This window comes from Benincasa hispida, chromosome 7, assembly GCF_027475165.1.
Source record: "Benincasa hispida cultivar pf3 chromosome 7, pf3_genome.v1.1, whole genome shotgun sequence".
Taxonomy (NCBI): Eukaryota; Viridiplantae; Streptophyta; class Magnoliopsida; order Cucurbitales; family Cucurbitaceae; genus Benincasa; species Benincasa hispida.
Window position 1 is genome coordinate 4,315,357 of NC_143484.1, and position 16,993 is coordinate 4,332,349.

A 16,993-nucleotide genomic window follows, 5' to 3' on the forward strand; every position below is an offset into this window, starting at 1 on the left:
ATAGACAAACAAACAAACCAACAAACTCAAACGTATTGTAAAATACAGAATGCAAAAAAAAAAAGACAAGAATAGAGGAAGTGTCCATGGAATGTATGGCAATATGAACGCAGGGATGCTTCGACGCGAGCCTCAGCTGGTTTCACGTAGTACGAGAGATGAATTTTGACGTTCTAGTTCATTTTCAAAGTATGGCTTCACTCGTTGGCCATTTACCTTAAATGCGTTAGTGTCATCTTCCCATGTTACTTCCACTGCTCCATATGGAAAGACTGTTTTAATGATGAAGGGACCTAACCACCTGGATTTTAACTTCCCTGAAAAAAAGAAGGCATATTTCAGGTGACTAGGTAACGGTTTTGACTCGAGTTCTAGTGTTTCGTCAAGCGATGGACACGTTGGTTTTGTCTGCCGCTCACTCAGACTTGGCGGCTCTGGTTCTTTCAGGTTCTCCTCCAACGCAAGGACCTCGCATATATGGGTCTCTTCTTCAGGCAACTCTAAACTGTTCAGCTGACAATCTTCACTATCTGGGAACTTTAATGTGTTTAGCACATTAAACTTCACCTCTTTATTATCTACGCGCATAGTTAATTTTCCTTTATGCACGTCAATTAAAACTTTCCCAGTAGCTAAAAAGGGGCATCCAAGGATAATTGGTACCTCCCTATCTACTTCATAGTGCAAGATAATAAAGCCTGCTGGGAATATGAAGTTGTCAACCTTTACCAGAATGTCTTTAATCTTTCCTTCAGGGTACTTAATCGTTCTGTCAGCAAGCTAAAGAGTAACAGAAGTGGGTTGTGCTTCGCCAATTCCCAATTTCTTAAAGATTGAGAGTGGCATGAGATTAATGCTAGTCTCAAATCGCACAACGCACGACCCACATCCAATCCTTCTATCGAGCAAGGAACTGTGAAGCTCCCAGGGTCCTTCTGTTTCTTGGGTAGACTGTTGCTTACTAACGCGTTGCACTCTTGGGTTAGCGCGATTACTTCCATCTCGCTGACTCTTCTTTTCTTTGTCAAAATGTCATTAAATTTTTTTTCATATTTTGGTATCTGCTCCAGGGCTTCTACAAGTGGAATGTTGATATGCAACTACCTTAGGAGCTTAAGAAAGTGCTTGAATTTTTGTTCATCATTCTTCTTCATCAGACGCCTAGGGAATGGTGCATTCAGCGGCACCACAGGTTTTCCCACGTTAGACGTACTGGTTTTTGAATGGCTTGTAGTCTTAGGCGTTCTTTCTTCTTGATCCATTGAATGTGTGATGCGTTCTTTCGAAGGACTGTTGTTTCTTGGATTCATTCTTCTTTCTTCAAGAGCTTTTCCACTTCGCAACGTCACCACGTGACATTGCTCCTTTCATTGTTGTTCCCAGGTGTTTCAGTGTTGCTAGGTAGAACTCTAGGCTGCCTGTTCTTCAACTCGCTCACTATCTGCCCTACCTGTATTTCCAGGTTTCTGATAGACGACGCATGGCTTTTCAGCAACGCGTCATTCTGGGCTATGTACTCCTTTAATAGGTTCTCAAGCGGAGATCCTGAGCTCGACGCCTGTTCTTCTCTATTAAAGGGTTGTTGGTGATGCTAATATGTTTGTTGAAATGCAGATGGTGGTCCATTCCTTTGCTATTTGTTCGCCCCTGGGTGGTGCTCCTGATGATTTCCTCCTGTCCAAGAAAAATTTGGATGGTTCCTCCATCCAGTATTATATGTATTGGAAAATGGGTTGTTATTAATGAAACATACTAACTGAGGATTTTGTGGGCAATCCGCATAGAAGTGAGGATCTCTCTACAGCCACACAGCTAACCATGGGCTGCCCGAACGCTTCTACCTGACTCACCTTCTCTTGATTTGATGCGTTACCTAACGTTATGTTCTACAAAAGGTTGGTCATCATAGCCACTTGCGTAGAAAGTGTGGCTATTGCGTTGGAATCGATAGAATTAAAATTCTGAGATCTCTTCTTCCTATCAGCTCTTCCATCATACGTATCGTCCACCCATTCCATGTTGTGCTTAACAATACGATCTAAAATATCCTTAGCTTCAGAGTAAGATTTATCCATAATTCCACCAATCGCTGCTGCGTCTGCTGCCATCTGCGATGCTCTATTCAATCCACCATAAAAAGTCTTCATTTGGATAGTTAGTGGTAGTCCATGGTTCAGGAAATTTTTGACCAGTCCCTTAAAACGCTCCCATGTGGCGCTTAAGGTCTCAGTTTCTTTTGGTTCAAAGTTCATAATCTTTCGACGCCTCCTCGCGTTGGTGGTAGGTGGGAAGTATTTTTGCGTAAATTTATCCACCAACTTCTCCCAGGTGGTGATTTCATCAAGCTCCAGTGAGCTTACCCATTGTTTTACGTCATCACGTAAACAATAGGGGAACAAAGACAACCTGATCGCCACTGGGGTGATTCCAGGAATCACAAATGAGTTACATGTTTCCAGGAAACGCTTCATGGGGCATGAGGATCTTCACCACGACCACCCCCAAATTGTCCAACAGTCTGGAGCATTTGGAGCATTATAGATTTCATCTCGAACCTCGTCCCGTCTGGCATTGGGTATATGATTCCTGGAGAGAAATCATATAGTATAGGGGATGCGTACTCCCTCATGAGACCCATGCTGCTGTTCGCCATTAGGATCGGATTTTGTGCAGCATGAGCTAGTTGCTGATCTAAGTTCTGATTTTCCTGATTGTCTACCATTGTTTGTTGCCTGTTCTATTGTCTGAGAAATTGCTGCTCAACCTTCAACGACGATTATATCGATTTCTACGTCGGAAGGTCCTTTCAATCTCGAGATCGTATATGAGTTCATGAGTGTTCTGCCTGCTCAAAAACGTTCACAAGCTTAGGCTTAACTTGTAATACTCCCTCGACTGAAGTGTTCCTACAAAAGATACAAACGAAATTTCTAGTTAGTCTTGTTTCTAAATCCCCGGCAATGGCGCTAAAAACTTGTTTGTTGCTATTGTTATTCGAGCTGGGAGTGTATTGTATAAAATAAATTAGAAAAATAAGTTCTAAGTATAAGTGATGCGTTTGATGCTTTGATGCGTTATGTAATTGTAACGCGTTGGTGTGTTAAAGATATGCAACAGAATGCACAACACTTCTTCTATTGACATTCAAGTTTTCCTAAACTAGACCCAAGTGTAAATCTAATTTAGGTTCCTGGTAAGTCCAGGGTCGAACTCAGGGATTCAGTTAAACAAACGCAGACCTTGTGTTGTAGCTATTGTAGGGGTTTTCCTAAATAAGTGAGAAAAATGTGTTATTTACACTAAAATGTTGTGCTTGTGCAAGAAGATACAAAATAATTGAGTAGTGATTAAATGGATCATGCGAAAATGAATTTTGTAAGTGATATGCGTCGGTCTAAGATGAGTGTACACAAACTAGAATGTGATATGGATGAGATGAAAAGATTTTCTTATCTTTGTTTATGTGTTAAACTTTATTCAACACTTCTCAGTGCAAATAACATACAAAACCTATCTCTAGGATGCATGCGTCAAACACAGAATGCAATAGACACCAGTAAGTAGATGTACTAGGCATCCTACTTGATGCTGGCTTATCTATTCTCTCAAATAATCTAAGCTAAAGATGCTTTTACCAATTGATCAAGTTGGCTTAAGCGTTGAAATGAAGTTTTGCATAAAGTATAAATGCATTCAACATAAACAAGAAATAAACAATGGCAAAATGTGATGGATCAAATATATGAATTTTATAAAGAAGAAAATTGTCTTTACAAAAGCAATATTCAATCAAATGCAATGAAAGTGATAAATGAGATTAAAGGAACTTAGTCAAGTCGCAGAGTACAATCTCTTGTATCTCTTTGGCTCAATTCTGTTGTGTACAATCACTTGTATAGGAGTTGGACAAAGTGTATTTCTCAAGTTTGGCTTCTTCCGCTCCTTGACCGGCGGTGGTGGTGATTCTCAACCCTTCTGATCGTCACGGTACCATAGCACAACTTAAACTACGACTACGCTAATTACAGAGAGTGAGAGTCTTGATAAATTTCTATGTTTGTCTAACTGTCTGCAAACTCTAGAGGGACTTCATCTATTTATAGGCATTGGTCATGTCCACTTGGTGAATAGGCAGCATTAAAGTCCATGCCCTGGTCAGCCGCCTGACTCTCGGAAGCTTTTCAGACGCCGTCTGTTGTTGATACCCATACTGCAAGTGGTGATGTGACACAATCAGCCTTGATTAATGTATCTTCTCTGCATTGAATTCCCTCGGACGCATGGACCATGCGTTAGAGCTTTCCTTGCGGCACTTCTTGATTATGCGTTAGCTTTCTGTAAAGATCCTGCAATACAATGTGTTAGAGCTGCAGTATTTAGTAATAAAACTTCTTTTGCATGAGTTTGCTAATATTTGAGTAATTCCATGTGTTTCTACTAAAAATGAGGAGAATTTATCATTAAAAATCTTAGTTGTTCCAACTTAAGAGCAAAAATAACTTGTATTTCTACAAGTTATCAACATACAATAGTAAACCATCTCTCGATGCGAATGCCACGGCTTCTAATGCTAGAATGCATGCGATATATGCGATAAGTCTATAGAACCTACACATAAGCCTCTATTCTTATTTATGCGATGACAAAATGACACACACATAAACAAGGCGACCACATAATATCATATCTATCTCTAGGATGCATGCGATGCAGGTTGACAAATAAAGCTTATCTCTAAGTCCCTATCTCTTGTTTATGCAGTTCTAATCTTGCTCTTTCGAGTCTAGATTCTAACCTAGCTCTCTCAAGTCTTAAGTTCTTTCTTTAGACTCTCTCTAGAGTAGCTCTAAAGGGATGTTGGGCACAACATAAAACAAGATAATCGCAAGCAATGAAAATTCTAGGTCATGTTAGCTTAGTTCTTCTCAACCCATTCGATAAGTTTAGCTACTCATGCGTGCTAAGAGAGTGAAAAAATGTAGATAAAGAACTTCCATTGTATATATATAAAGTTGAAGTACAAAATAACAATGCAAGAAAAGAATAAAGAGTCTGGTAGCAATCTCTTGCTTCCCAGGCTTTTACACCGTCATTGCTACTCTTATTCAAAAGATAATCTTGCTCTCGTGAGAGTCGGCCCACTCTCTTCTTTCTACGCCTCCGGGTTCACTCTCGAGTTGCCCTGAGCGATCTTCCGGCTTCTCTTCTCTTCTCTCGCTCCTTCTTAAAATAAAAAGGAAAACTATAGACAAGGCTAACTATGAACTAGCTAAACTCGTGAACCCCTTTTCTGAAGGATGCCTTCAGTATTTATAGAGCTTTGGGGTGAAGGGTGGCTTCTCTCTTATGATTGCACAAATGGGATGGCTTTAATTCTCTTACTGATGCATCGAATATTTGTCACCGAAAAGTTGAGTGTACTTATTATTGTTAGCGGCTTGTCAACTTAATTCGAATTCGATCGTCATCAGCTTTCTGTCCCATCGTGATTAATTATACCTTTTACCCAGATGAGCCTACCAAGTTGTGTCGGCTCTATTCGGCAATCCTTCTTGAGTAGATGTTTGCGAACACAAATCACCACAAAGCCTTGCGGTAATGCTGCGCTCGACCGTTGATTTCCTGTGATCGCGCTTTTCGCCTTGTGTCAATGCATATTCTGCATAAAAATACAAAAATTAACTGTTTCTATACGATGAACGCATGCGACCGCAATGTTATGAACTTAATGCTTTTTGGACGCAATCTAACATATTTTATCAATGCAAACCTTCATTGTTTATTAACTTAGCACTGTAATAACGTGCATTTCTGCCCGTTATCACTCCCTAATCAGACGAATCTCCAAAATGGTAGGCTTATTGAGTTGGTAATCTGGCCACTCTCACCTATACAAATCAAAAGACTGCCCTCATAGGCAGGAGTTCCCAACTCACTCAAGATTAAGGTCATGTCACCTATGGTCATCCTAGTGAAACGTAAGTCTCTATTATCAACAACGTTATATAAAAAGGCTAATCATTTCGTGGTTTGATCTTATACAAACTCTTTGTAGGATACCCCCGCTCGCATGTCTTCACGTGAATGATCAGGATCAGAACATTTGTAGTACTTTGAAACACTTATAACATCTACAAAGCGGGTTGTATCCATAGTGTCACCAGGATAAGGTATCCCTCTTTATCCATCTACTACATACCATTTAGGTTATTAATTTAAACAAGATCCACATGTATGTCTCTACATACTTGTTTAAATTTACATAAAATAACCTCAGATCTTAGTTTATTGGATTGAATAAATGCTTATAAAATAACATTTATTTTATTAATAAGAATATGTTTAGAGAGTTTACAAACTACGAGACTACCAAGAGATTTAGGACACCATTCCCGACAATCAATCTCCCACTTGTCCTAAAGCCTAAGGAGACTAATGTACAATACAAAGACAGTACAAAATACAATAAACTAGGGCATACACTATACCCCAATAACTTCTCCCACTTTCCCTAGACAAGGTGCCATATATCCTGTAGACCCAGACTCTCTAGATGACCCTCAAACACTTTAGTCGTGAGATTCTTTGTAAATGGATCAGCAACATTGTGCTCCGACGCGATCTTCGTGACAATCACATCACCACGATGCACAATCTCCCGGATCAAATGATACTTCCTTCTATGTGCTTGCCTCTTCGGTGACTCTGAGGTTCCTTAGAATTTGCCACAGCCTCGTTGTTATCATAATAAAGTGTGATAGGCAAAGACATATTTGAAAAAACTTCCAAATCAGTAAGGAACTTCCTAAGCAAAAAAGTCTCTTTAGCAGTTTCACAAGTAGCTACGTATTCGGCTTCCATAGTGGAGTCTGTGATGCATTCTTGCTTGATGCTTCGTCATACTATAGCCCCTCCATTCAGAGTGAGCACTGACCTTGATATTGATTTTCGAGAATCCCTATCAGTCTGAAAATCAATGTTTGTGTATCCTATAAGGATCAAATCCTTATCTCTATACATGAGCATATAGTCCCTCGTTCAACGAAGATACTTGAGGATGGTTTTGATCGTCGTTCAGTGATCTAATCTTGGATTGGACTGATATCAACTGACAATCTCTACTGCATAGCAAATGCCAGGTCTAATACATAACATTGCATACATAAGGCTACCAACAGTCGATGCATAGGGAACCTGTCTCATTTCCTCAACCTCTTGAGGTGTCTTAGGATACTGTTCCTTAGATAAAAAATTTCCATGCCTAAAGGGTAATAAACCTTTCTTGGAATTCTGCATCGAATACTTGATCAACATCTTGTTAATGTACGATGCCTGAGACAAGGCCAACCTTTTGTTCTTAGGATCCCTTATGATCTGGATCCCTAGAACAAATTGCACCTCTCCCAAATCTTTCATTTGAAATTGGGCGGCTAGCCATTTCTTAACGTAAGTCAGAAAACCTACATTCCCAATGAGTAGGATATCATCCAATACAGCACAAGGCAAGCTACTGAGTTGTTGATGATTTTCTTGTAAACACAAGGTTCATCAACATTCTGATCAAAGGCATAAGATTTGATCGCAGTATCAAATCGTATATTCCAAGATCTAGATGCTTATTTCAATCCATAAATGGATCGATTAAGCTTGCAAAATTTTTGCTCTTGATCTTGTTGAATGAATCCTTTTGGTTGAGCCATGTAGATGGTCTCTTCAAGATCATCGTTCAAAAAGGCAGTCTTGACGTCCATTTGACATATCTCATAATCATAAAATGTGGATATGGACAGGAGGATCCTGATAGACTTTAACAAGACAATAGGTGAGAACGTTTCTTCATAGTCCACTATCTCAACCTAGGTATAACCTAAGGGTGGTCATTCAAACTGCAAAAATCGAATCGTTTTTGAAAACCGAACCAAAAACTCAGTGAAACCGAAAAATGCGGTTCAATCCAGTTTGAAGAAATTTTGAAACTGAATTAATTCAGTTCGGTTCGATTTCACTTTCGAAAACCGAATTTGAAACCGAACCGAACTGTTTTTAACTAATATATATATTTATTTATTTATATATTTTAAAAAAGAGTAAAACTGAATTTAAAACCGAACCGTTTTTAATTTAAAGAACAAACCCGAATTTAAAACCGAACCGAACCGAACCATTTTTTAAATAAAAAAAATATAACATGGATTTTTTTTTAAAATGCCAAAATTGAATTTGAAATCGTTCGGTTCGGTTTGAACCAATAAATCGGTCCGGTTCGGTTTCACATATTACAAAATTCGATTTAGTTTGATTTGATCACCAAACCGAATCAAACCGTTCACCCCTAGTATAACCCTTTGCCACAAGTCTAGCTTTAAAAGTTCGTACCTTTCCATCTACACCTCTTTTCTTTTTGTAGATCCATTTACAACCTATAGATTTTACCTTATCAGATTGATCTACAAGCTCCCAGATAGAATTGAAGTACATTGATTCTATTTCCTGATTCATGGCTTTAATTCATTCATCTTTGTCAACATCTTCCATCGCTTGCCTATAAGACAACGGATCCTCAACTCCATCATCAGATATGATTTGTGCTTCTGTTAAACCCATGTAGCGTACAGGTGGGTTCATAACCCTCCCACTACGTCGAGAAAATCTCAACTCTTGAGATGGTTGACTAGATGTACTGACATCAACAACTCTTATTGAAGTCTCAACAGTCTCATTAGAAATCTCATTTAAAACAAGCTTACTTTGTGGCTTATAATCCCTTATGTGGTCTTCTTCCAAGAAGATAGTATTTATCGATACAAGCACCTTATTTTCACTTGGATCATAGAAGTATCCACCACTCATATCTTTGGGGTAACCTACAAATAGACATACTTTCAAACGAGGTTCCAACATTTTAGGGTTAGCCACAAGCACGTGGGCTGGACATCCCCAAATCCTGAAGTGGCGTACCTACCTTTATGACCTCTCCATAATATTGATTTTGATTTGTCTCGTTGCAAATCTAGTGTCGTTGATCGTGATTTGGCCATGGTGAGGTCGTTTTTCTAGTCTTCTGTCTTGTTAGTTCTTGGGTAAGTTAAATTTGAGACATTTGGATAAATTTTGGTTAACTTATTGATTTGAACTAGGATTTTATTATTGATTTTAAATTTGGATGATGTTTAGGCTTGATTCAAGATTCAAGATTTTTACGAAGTTTGAATTTGCTTGGATTAATTTTTGGTTTTTATTTGAGGTAAGTAATCTTACTACTGCAGCTGGCTTCTTGTCAGGCAATAAAATTAAGAATAATTTTGTTGGTTCTGAGATTGTATGTATCACGACTATTAATTAGGGAGGTTGCATGTGCATGTGATAATTATGTTTGAAGCATGTTTTATGTATAAGCATGATTTAGAATTTTATTAGTTATTAAAAGAATGATTGAGCATAGGCCTAAATTCTGAAGTAAGTGACATCACTATTAGAATGCCACAGTGCCAGGTGAAAACTAGATAGATATTGATGTACAAATTTTCATGTTATTTATTTTGAAACTATGAATGTATGCCATATGATTTATTATGAACTTATGAATGATTTATTATGTACATGTCTTCAAGGAGTCTAGTACATGAAAGTGATGCACTAGGATCGATTCATTAATATGAGATTATGCATGGTTCTCACGACTGATTAGTATGACATTATATACACGATTTTATGTAAGAAGCATGCATATATGGATGTTACATGAAATTATGAAAATAAGTTCTTCCCCTTTGTCAATTGTGTTGATTTTCGAATGTTCCATGGCTAAAGGGTAAGAACTTAGCTTGGATTTGTTAATTTAATTTCATTCCAATTTAATTCTTGAGACTGATTTTGTAATTCCGTGAGTTTTATTATGAATTTTATGAAATTTATCTTGAGCATATTATTCAATTTCCGTGTATGAGATAATCTGACAAATTAGCTATGCATGTTAAATTGATTGCTTTGATTGACCCTAATTTGTAATCGTTAGGTAGTCATCGCTAGAAGCATGAGTTAAGTAGGTTTGTTGTGTTGATGTGGGATTCCAAATAGCAAGCATTTACTTTCTAACTTAGATAAGTTTCAATCAATTAATTAGTTAGACGATAAAAACTAATTAATTGGCTTAGTTTTTCATTGAATCTTAATGCATGTTGATTAATTGATTGGTTAAGGATTCTTGCTTTTCTTTTAATCTAGATTTTTATGGACTATTGTTTAGGATTCTAATAGAGTATACTAAGTTTTTAATTAGAATAATCTCACGTATCTTTCGAGCAGTCTATGATAGAATTAATGAGGAATGAATTAAATTATAATTACTCAAGCTACATATTTGTTTGATAATGAAGTTTCTCAATTGTTTACATTGCACAATTTTCGCTTTCACAATTTATTTTAACAATTTTCAAAACCCCCTTGGTTACTTCCTACAAGTTCTAACTTTTGAGGAGTCCATATTTGGCTCTCTATGGTTCGACCCCAGACTTACTACTTGTATTACTAGTTAGTATAAAGGCTTTGTTCAGTGCATATACATTTATTTGAACGGCCTCTTTCTTGAGTGACACCGTAAGATAGTCCATCATGCGTTCTGTCCGAAGCATCGTGATGCTGAAGGTAGCATTGTGCGCTACCCTATCTTGCTGAGGAAGTGATGCTTCAGTCTTTTAGCGTTGCACAATGCTGAGGTAGGGTCGTGACACTGCGCTTCGATGGCATTTTTGTAATTTTGTTATCTTTCTTCAATTGTGTTGACTTCATGACTTTTTTTATCCCGTTTGCCTAATTTTGATGCATTGACTCCAAATGGCTCTCGAGATTATTTTTCCTAAAAAATAGACATTTAAAGCAAAGAATCAAGATAGAATTGAGGGTTTAATCATAGAAAATATAATCTTTTATAAGACCTATCAGATATCATCCACATACAACAATAGGAAAGCTATTGAACTATTGATATTCTTCTTGTAGTCACAAGGTTCATCAATATTCTAGTCAAAGCCATAAAACTTGTATTGGGTTTTATGTCCTAAAACTCATGGTTTGTAAACAATAAACTTATTCTGAAATTCAATAAAGTTATTATTGAAGTTTGGTTCAATAAAGTTGTTATTGAATTTATGAATTGCTTATTTCTTTTTAGAAATAAATTCAATAAACTAAAAGATCCATGACTATTAAATGAGTAATTGAACTTTATATGGAGACATAAAAGTGGATCAAGTTCGACTAAATAATTAAAATGATCTATAGTATACGAATAAGGTTGGGTGCCTTATGCTGGTAACACTATCGAATGCAACCCATTCTGTAGTTGTTATAAAGGATTATAAAGTGCTACAAACGAAGTGATCCTAATTCGTTCATGTGGTGACATGAGGAGTATAGGCGTCATATGCAATGAGTTTGCGTAAGATGGGACTAAGAAATAAGTCACTCTTATTTTATAATGTTGTTTACTATTTAAGACTGACTATTTCATAGCAATGACCTAAGTAACTTAACCTTAATCCTGATCTAACTATGAATTTCTATTTATTCGATATTATCCTTTGATCTGCATAGGTGAGAGTAACCAACAACATTGTTCAATAAGCCTCCCATTTTGGGGATAAAGACTGGGTAGATAGCTGGGGATATAGGATACAAGATGAAATTCATGCCTACCCGATTTAGGGATAAGAGAATGGTTGTTCTCTTAAGTATTGAATCTAGGTCTTGAACAAGGGGCCCCACCCTCTCATTGGCCCGTGAAGGATCTGGTTTAATGATTGGATCACAAACCTATTGTTCATTAAAGGATCAGTGGAACTTAAGGAGGAAGACGTAATTTTAGGGATAAAACAACATTTCACCTAACCGTTATTACGAATAACCTGAGAAGGGTGGACTTATTGACTATGGTTAAATGAAGTGGACACAAATATATTTACAGTGAGGAGAGTGCAACTATCAAGCTATAGTGGTGTGACTCGATAGTTAACAAATATTGATTAATTCAGTCTAAAGAGTTTTAGCCAATTAATCTCAAATCGTTGGGGCTCATGATCTGTAGATCCATAAGATCCCTCTACTAGTTCGTAAAACATGAACACCTTGAATTAGTAAATTGAGTGAATTTGGAATGATATCAATTTGAAGTGTTCAAATTGAATTTAGGATTTGAATTTGAATCGTTCAAATTCAAATTAGGGTTTGTATAATTATATCTGATATAATTAATTAACGTTTAATTTATCAAAATCAAACGAAATTGGAGAGTTTATAATATTTAAATATTGATTACATGAATAGGATTCATGTTTTAAATTAGGTATGTGATTAATTTTATATTTTATATTAAATTACTATTTATTTAATTAAAATTTTTCAATTAATTAAAAATTAAAATTGATTTTCATTTTTATTTCAATTTCAGAAATTGAAATGTTGGTTTTGATTTTAATTAGTTTTGAATTAATTAAAATTAAAGATTGAAAATGGAAATTGAAATTTTGTAGTGGACTTTTCCACATTTTGGTGAAGTAAGGAGGTATTCCTCCTAAATTCACACACATTGCCCATTAATTCCATGCATTTGAAGTGGCATCAGCTGGTCTCTTGAGTGCTTTCATGAAAGGGAATGATAAAACTCTTCAATTATGAGATTGAAAGAAATTCAAGACTGAGAATAGTAGAGAAGATCTTTTGGTGGTCCTCGACATCAATTAGAGAAGATTGCAGCTTAAATTCATGTTTAAAGAGGATCTTCAAAGGTATGTGTTGAAACCCTCTTAATACCTTATGAACATGCTTATTTTGATGTCAAAATTAAGAAATTAGAATGCTTAATGATCTTGTTTTCTTTCACTGCATGTTTCTGTAAACCAACAACTTGATCGTAGCATCAAATCTTATATTCCAAGATTGAAATGTCTATTTCAATCTATAGATGGACCGATTAAGCTTGTAAATCTTTTACTCTTGACCTTGTTCAATGAATCATTCTGGTTGCTTCATATAGATATTCTCATCAAGATTATCATTCAAAAAGGAAATCTTGACGTCCATTTGCTATATCTCATAGTCATAATATGTGGCAATAGACATAAGAATACAAATATATTTTAGCATGAAAACAAACAAGAAAATTTCATTATAGTCCACTCCCTCTATCTAGGTATAACCCTTTGCCACTAGTCTAGCCTTAAAAGTTTTCACTTTTCTATCCACACCCCTTTTTCTCTTGTAGATTCATTTGCAACCTATAGATTTCATCCCCATCAAGTTAATCTACAAGATTCTAGACTGAATTGAAGTGTATTGACTCCATTTCCAGATTCATGGCTTTAATCCATTAATCTTTGTCCACATCATTCATTGCCTAGTTATAGGACAATGGATCCTCATTATCATCATTTAGAATGATGGCTTGGGCTTCTATTAAACCGATATAGTGAGTAGGTTGAGTTATAACCCTCCTACTACATCCAGTACTCTCAATTCTTGAGATGGATATGCTTGACTTGATGTGTCAACTGAAGGAAATCAAACATGAGGATTTCCATGAGCAACGGAATGATTATTCCAAATTCCATTCATTATTAAACAATAACAATTACAATCAAGAAACGGAAACATATAGATCATGCACAATACGAAATTACAGCATGCTTTAAGAACATCAAGGGATAGAATATCATACCTTTGTAGACTCACCTTCAAACTCCCTCGATTACGAAAGATCATTCAGACTTCAAGATAGCAACACACAAATGCTCAACCACAGCGACTGCAACATATCACGATCAATTAGCAAACACGAACTCAACGATCTCCAAGAACACGAACCCAGTGAATGGCCTCCAAAACCTTGAACATAGTCAAGTTGAGTAAGACACCACCACAACGGCTACCTTGGTTAGAGGAATTGTGGGCTCTGTGTGGACTTGGTTAGAGGAAGAGACCGAAGAAGTAACAATCATGTAAACGATTGAGGAAGTGGGAGATGACAAAAGTATATTGTATAAACGAATGCCGAATCGTTTAGAAGATGGCGAGCTATCATATAGCAAAAGTCCCGCGATCGTTTAGAAGACGCCCAGCTGAGTGAACTATCGTGCAGTCACTCTACGATCGTTTAGTCTCTCTTTCAGCTATCATTTAGTGAAAACAAATCTCACTTGACAACGATCCATGAATACTTGCCGAGAATAGAAACTCTAGCAAATCTTACTAAAATTAGGAAAACATTTTTCCTTTTATCTCACGATTACCATGAAACCACCAATAACCTCCTACTCAATTGGTTATTAGAGAAAAAGAGATAATTATCCAATAATCAATATTATTATAAATATATATATGATAATTAACTTATCATATTATATTTATAACTTATAGCTTTAGTATTTCATTTCATGAAACATATAAACCATAGTTCTTTTTCTATTTCATGGTACTTTATGTAAATTTCATTTACATTAATCCTCCACTTGATATATCTCATACATCATATCGATCGTATCATATAATTGAATTTCCTCTTGTCAATTTGAACATTTCAAATCAACACCAAGAACTGATTCTCAACTTAAATCTATTGAGCTACCAAGGGGACCTTATGGACCTGTAGCTTGAAGCTCCAACGGTATATGAATAACTGACTAAACTCTTTAGTCATGGGATCTACCATCTGTTAACTGCCAGGCACTCCACTAAAGACCGATAACTACACTCTCCTTACTACAAATATATTTTGTGTCCATATCAACCAATCAACAGTGCGATAACCCTTCACAAATCACTCGTAAGTACAGCTGGGCCAATAACCATTATGTCCTTGTAGTTACATCTAACTTCTTAAGTATCACTGATCACTCTAATGAACATAAGTCATAGTCCTACTATGACTGAGTCCTCTCTTCCAAAGAGAAATTGTGGTCATTATGTTCAAGACTTGGAATCAGCCCTTAAGAGAGCAATCTATCTACTTACCCCTGCTTCGGGGAAGGAGTGAATTCCATCTTTTGTAACTGAGTTCCCAGCTCCGAAATCAGAAAAATCCCCAAAAAGGTAGGTATGTTAAGTTGACAATCTGGCCACTTTCACCCATACTAATCAATGGACAACCCTCGAAGGCATGAATTTCCAAAACACTCAAGATTGAGTTTATGTCACCTATGGTCGTTTAGGTGAGATGTAAGTCTCAAGTATCAACAGCGTTATATAAAAAGACTAGTCATCTCGTGGTTCGGTCTTATACAAATTTTTTTAGAACACCCTTGCTCGCATGTCTCCACATGAATGGTCAGGATCTACCATCTGTAGTAGTTCACAACAATTGCAGACCTCTACAAAGTGAGTCGTATCCGTAGTTCCACCAAGATCAAGTATCCCTCTTTAATCCTTATACTATAGACCTTTTTATGTTATCACTTAAGGCATGATCCAATTGTATATCTCATATACATGCTTAAGTTTACATACAATAACCATGGATATTTGTTTATTGGATATCAGTAAATGCCAAATAAAATATCTTTTATTTTATTCAAAACAATGTGTACAGATTACAAACTACGAGACTCCGAGAGAATTATGACACCAATCCCAACAACATCAACAGCTCGTGTTGACATATCAGCCTCTTCAACAACTCATATTGAAGTTTCAATAGTTTCGTTAGAAAGTTCATTTATCACGACTTACTGCATTGTTTATGCTCCCTAATGTGGTCTTCATCTAAGAATGTAGCATTTATCGACACAAACACTTTATTTTCTCTTAGATCGTAGAAGATACAACCTCTTGCTTCCTTTGGATCGCCTACAAATAGGAATATTTTTTAACAAGTTTCCAATTTTCACTACTACAAAACTAGGATTTAATGTCGGTTTAAAACTAACATTATAGGGGTACAATATCGATTGAAAAGACATCGAAGATCATGTTATAAAAGGTCTTTAATGTCGGTTTTAAATCGACACTATAGATTACCAAGATTTCATGTACAATTATTGTTTCTTACACATGTTCAAATCAATAATATTTCTCATGAACAAAATAGAATCTTAATTGCTTTCACAAATCCCCAATAAACCTTTACTGATGATTATTCACGATATGAGTATGTTTATTTAATGCAACATAAGTTTGAATCCTTTGAAAAGTTCAAAGAATTTAAGCCGAAGTTGAAAATGCATTAAGTAGAACAATTAAGACATTACAACCTGATTGAGGTAGAGAGTTTTTGGATCTTACAATCCAAAAATATTTGATAGAGCATGGAATTATATCCCAACTCTCAACACCTGGTACACCTCAGCACAATGGTGTATCAGAAAAGGAGAAATTGATCCCTATTGAACATAGTTCGGTCCATGATGAGTTACGCTTCCTTACCTAATTTGTTTTGGGGTTTTGTAGTACAAACAGCAACATATATGAATCATGTTCCATCCAAGAGTGTTACCAGAATACCTTTAGAGTTATGGAATGGTCGTAAAGCTGGTTTATGTCATTTCATAATTTGGGATTGCTCGACATATGTTCTTAAGAAAAATCCCAAGAAACTAGAACCCTTTTTAAAACTATACCTATTTGTAGGCTACCCTAAAGGAATGAGAGGTGGTTACTTCTTCGACCCTAAGGAAAATAAAGTGTTTGTGACGAAAAACACTACTTTTCGAGAAGAAGACCATGTAAGGGAGCACAAGCCCCGCGGTAAGATTGTGTTGAATGAACTTTCAAAGGAATCTACTGAAGCTTCAACAAGATTTGTTGAAGAACCTGAAACCTTAACAAGAGTTGTTGAAGTTGGATAATTTAGTAGGTTAAATCCACCTCAAGTGTTGAGGGAGCCTTGACGTAGTGGGAGGGTTACAAACCTGCTTGTCTGTTATATGGGTTTAACGGAAATCCTAGCTATGGTAGCCGATAAATATGTTAAGGATCCATTATCTTACAAGAATGCAATGGAGGATGT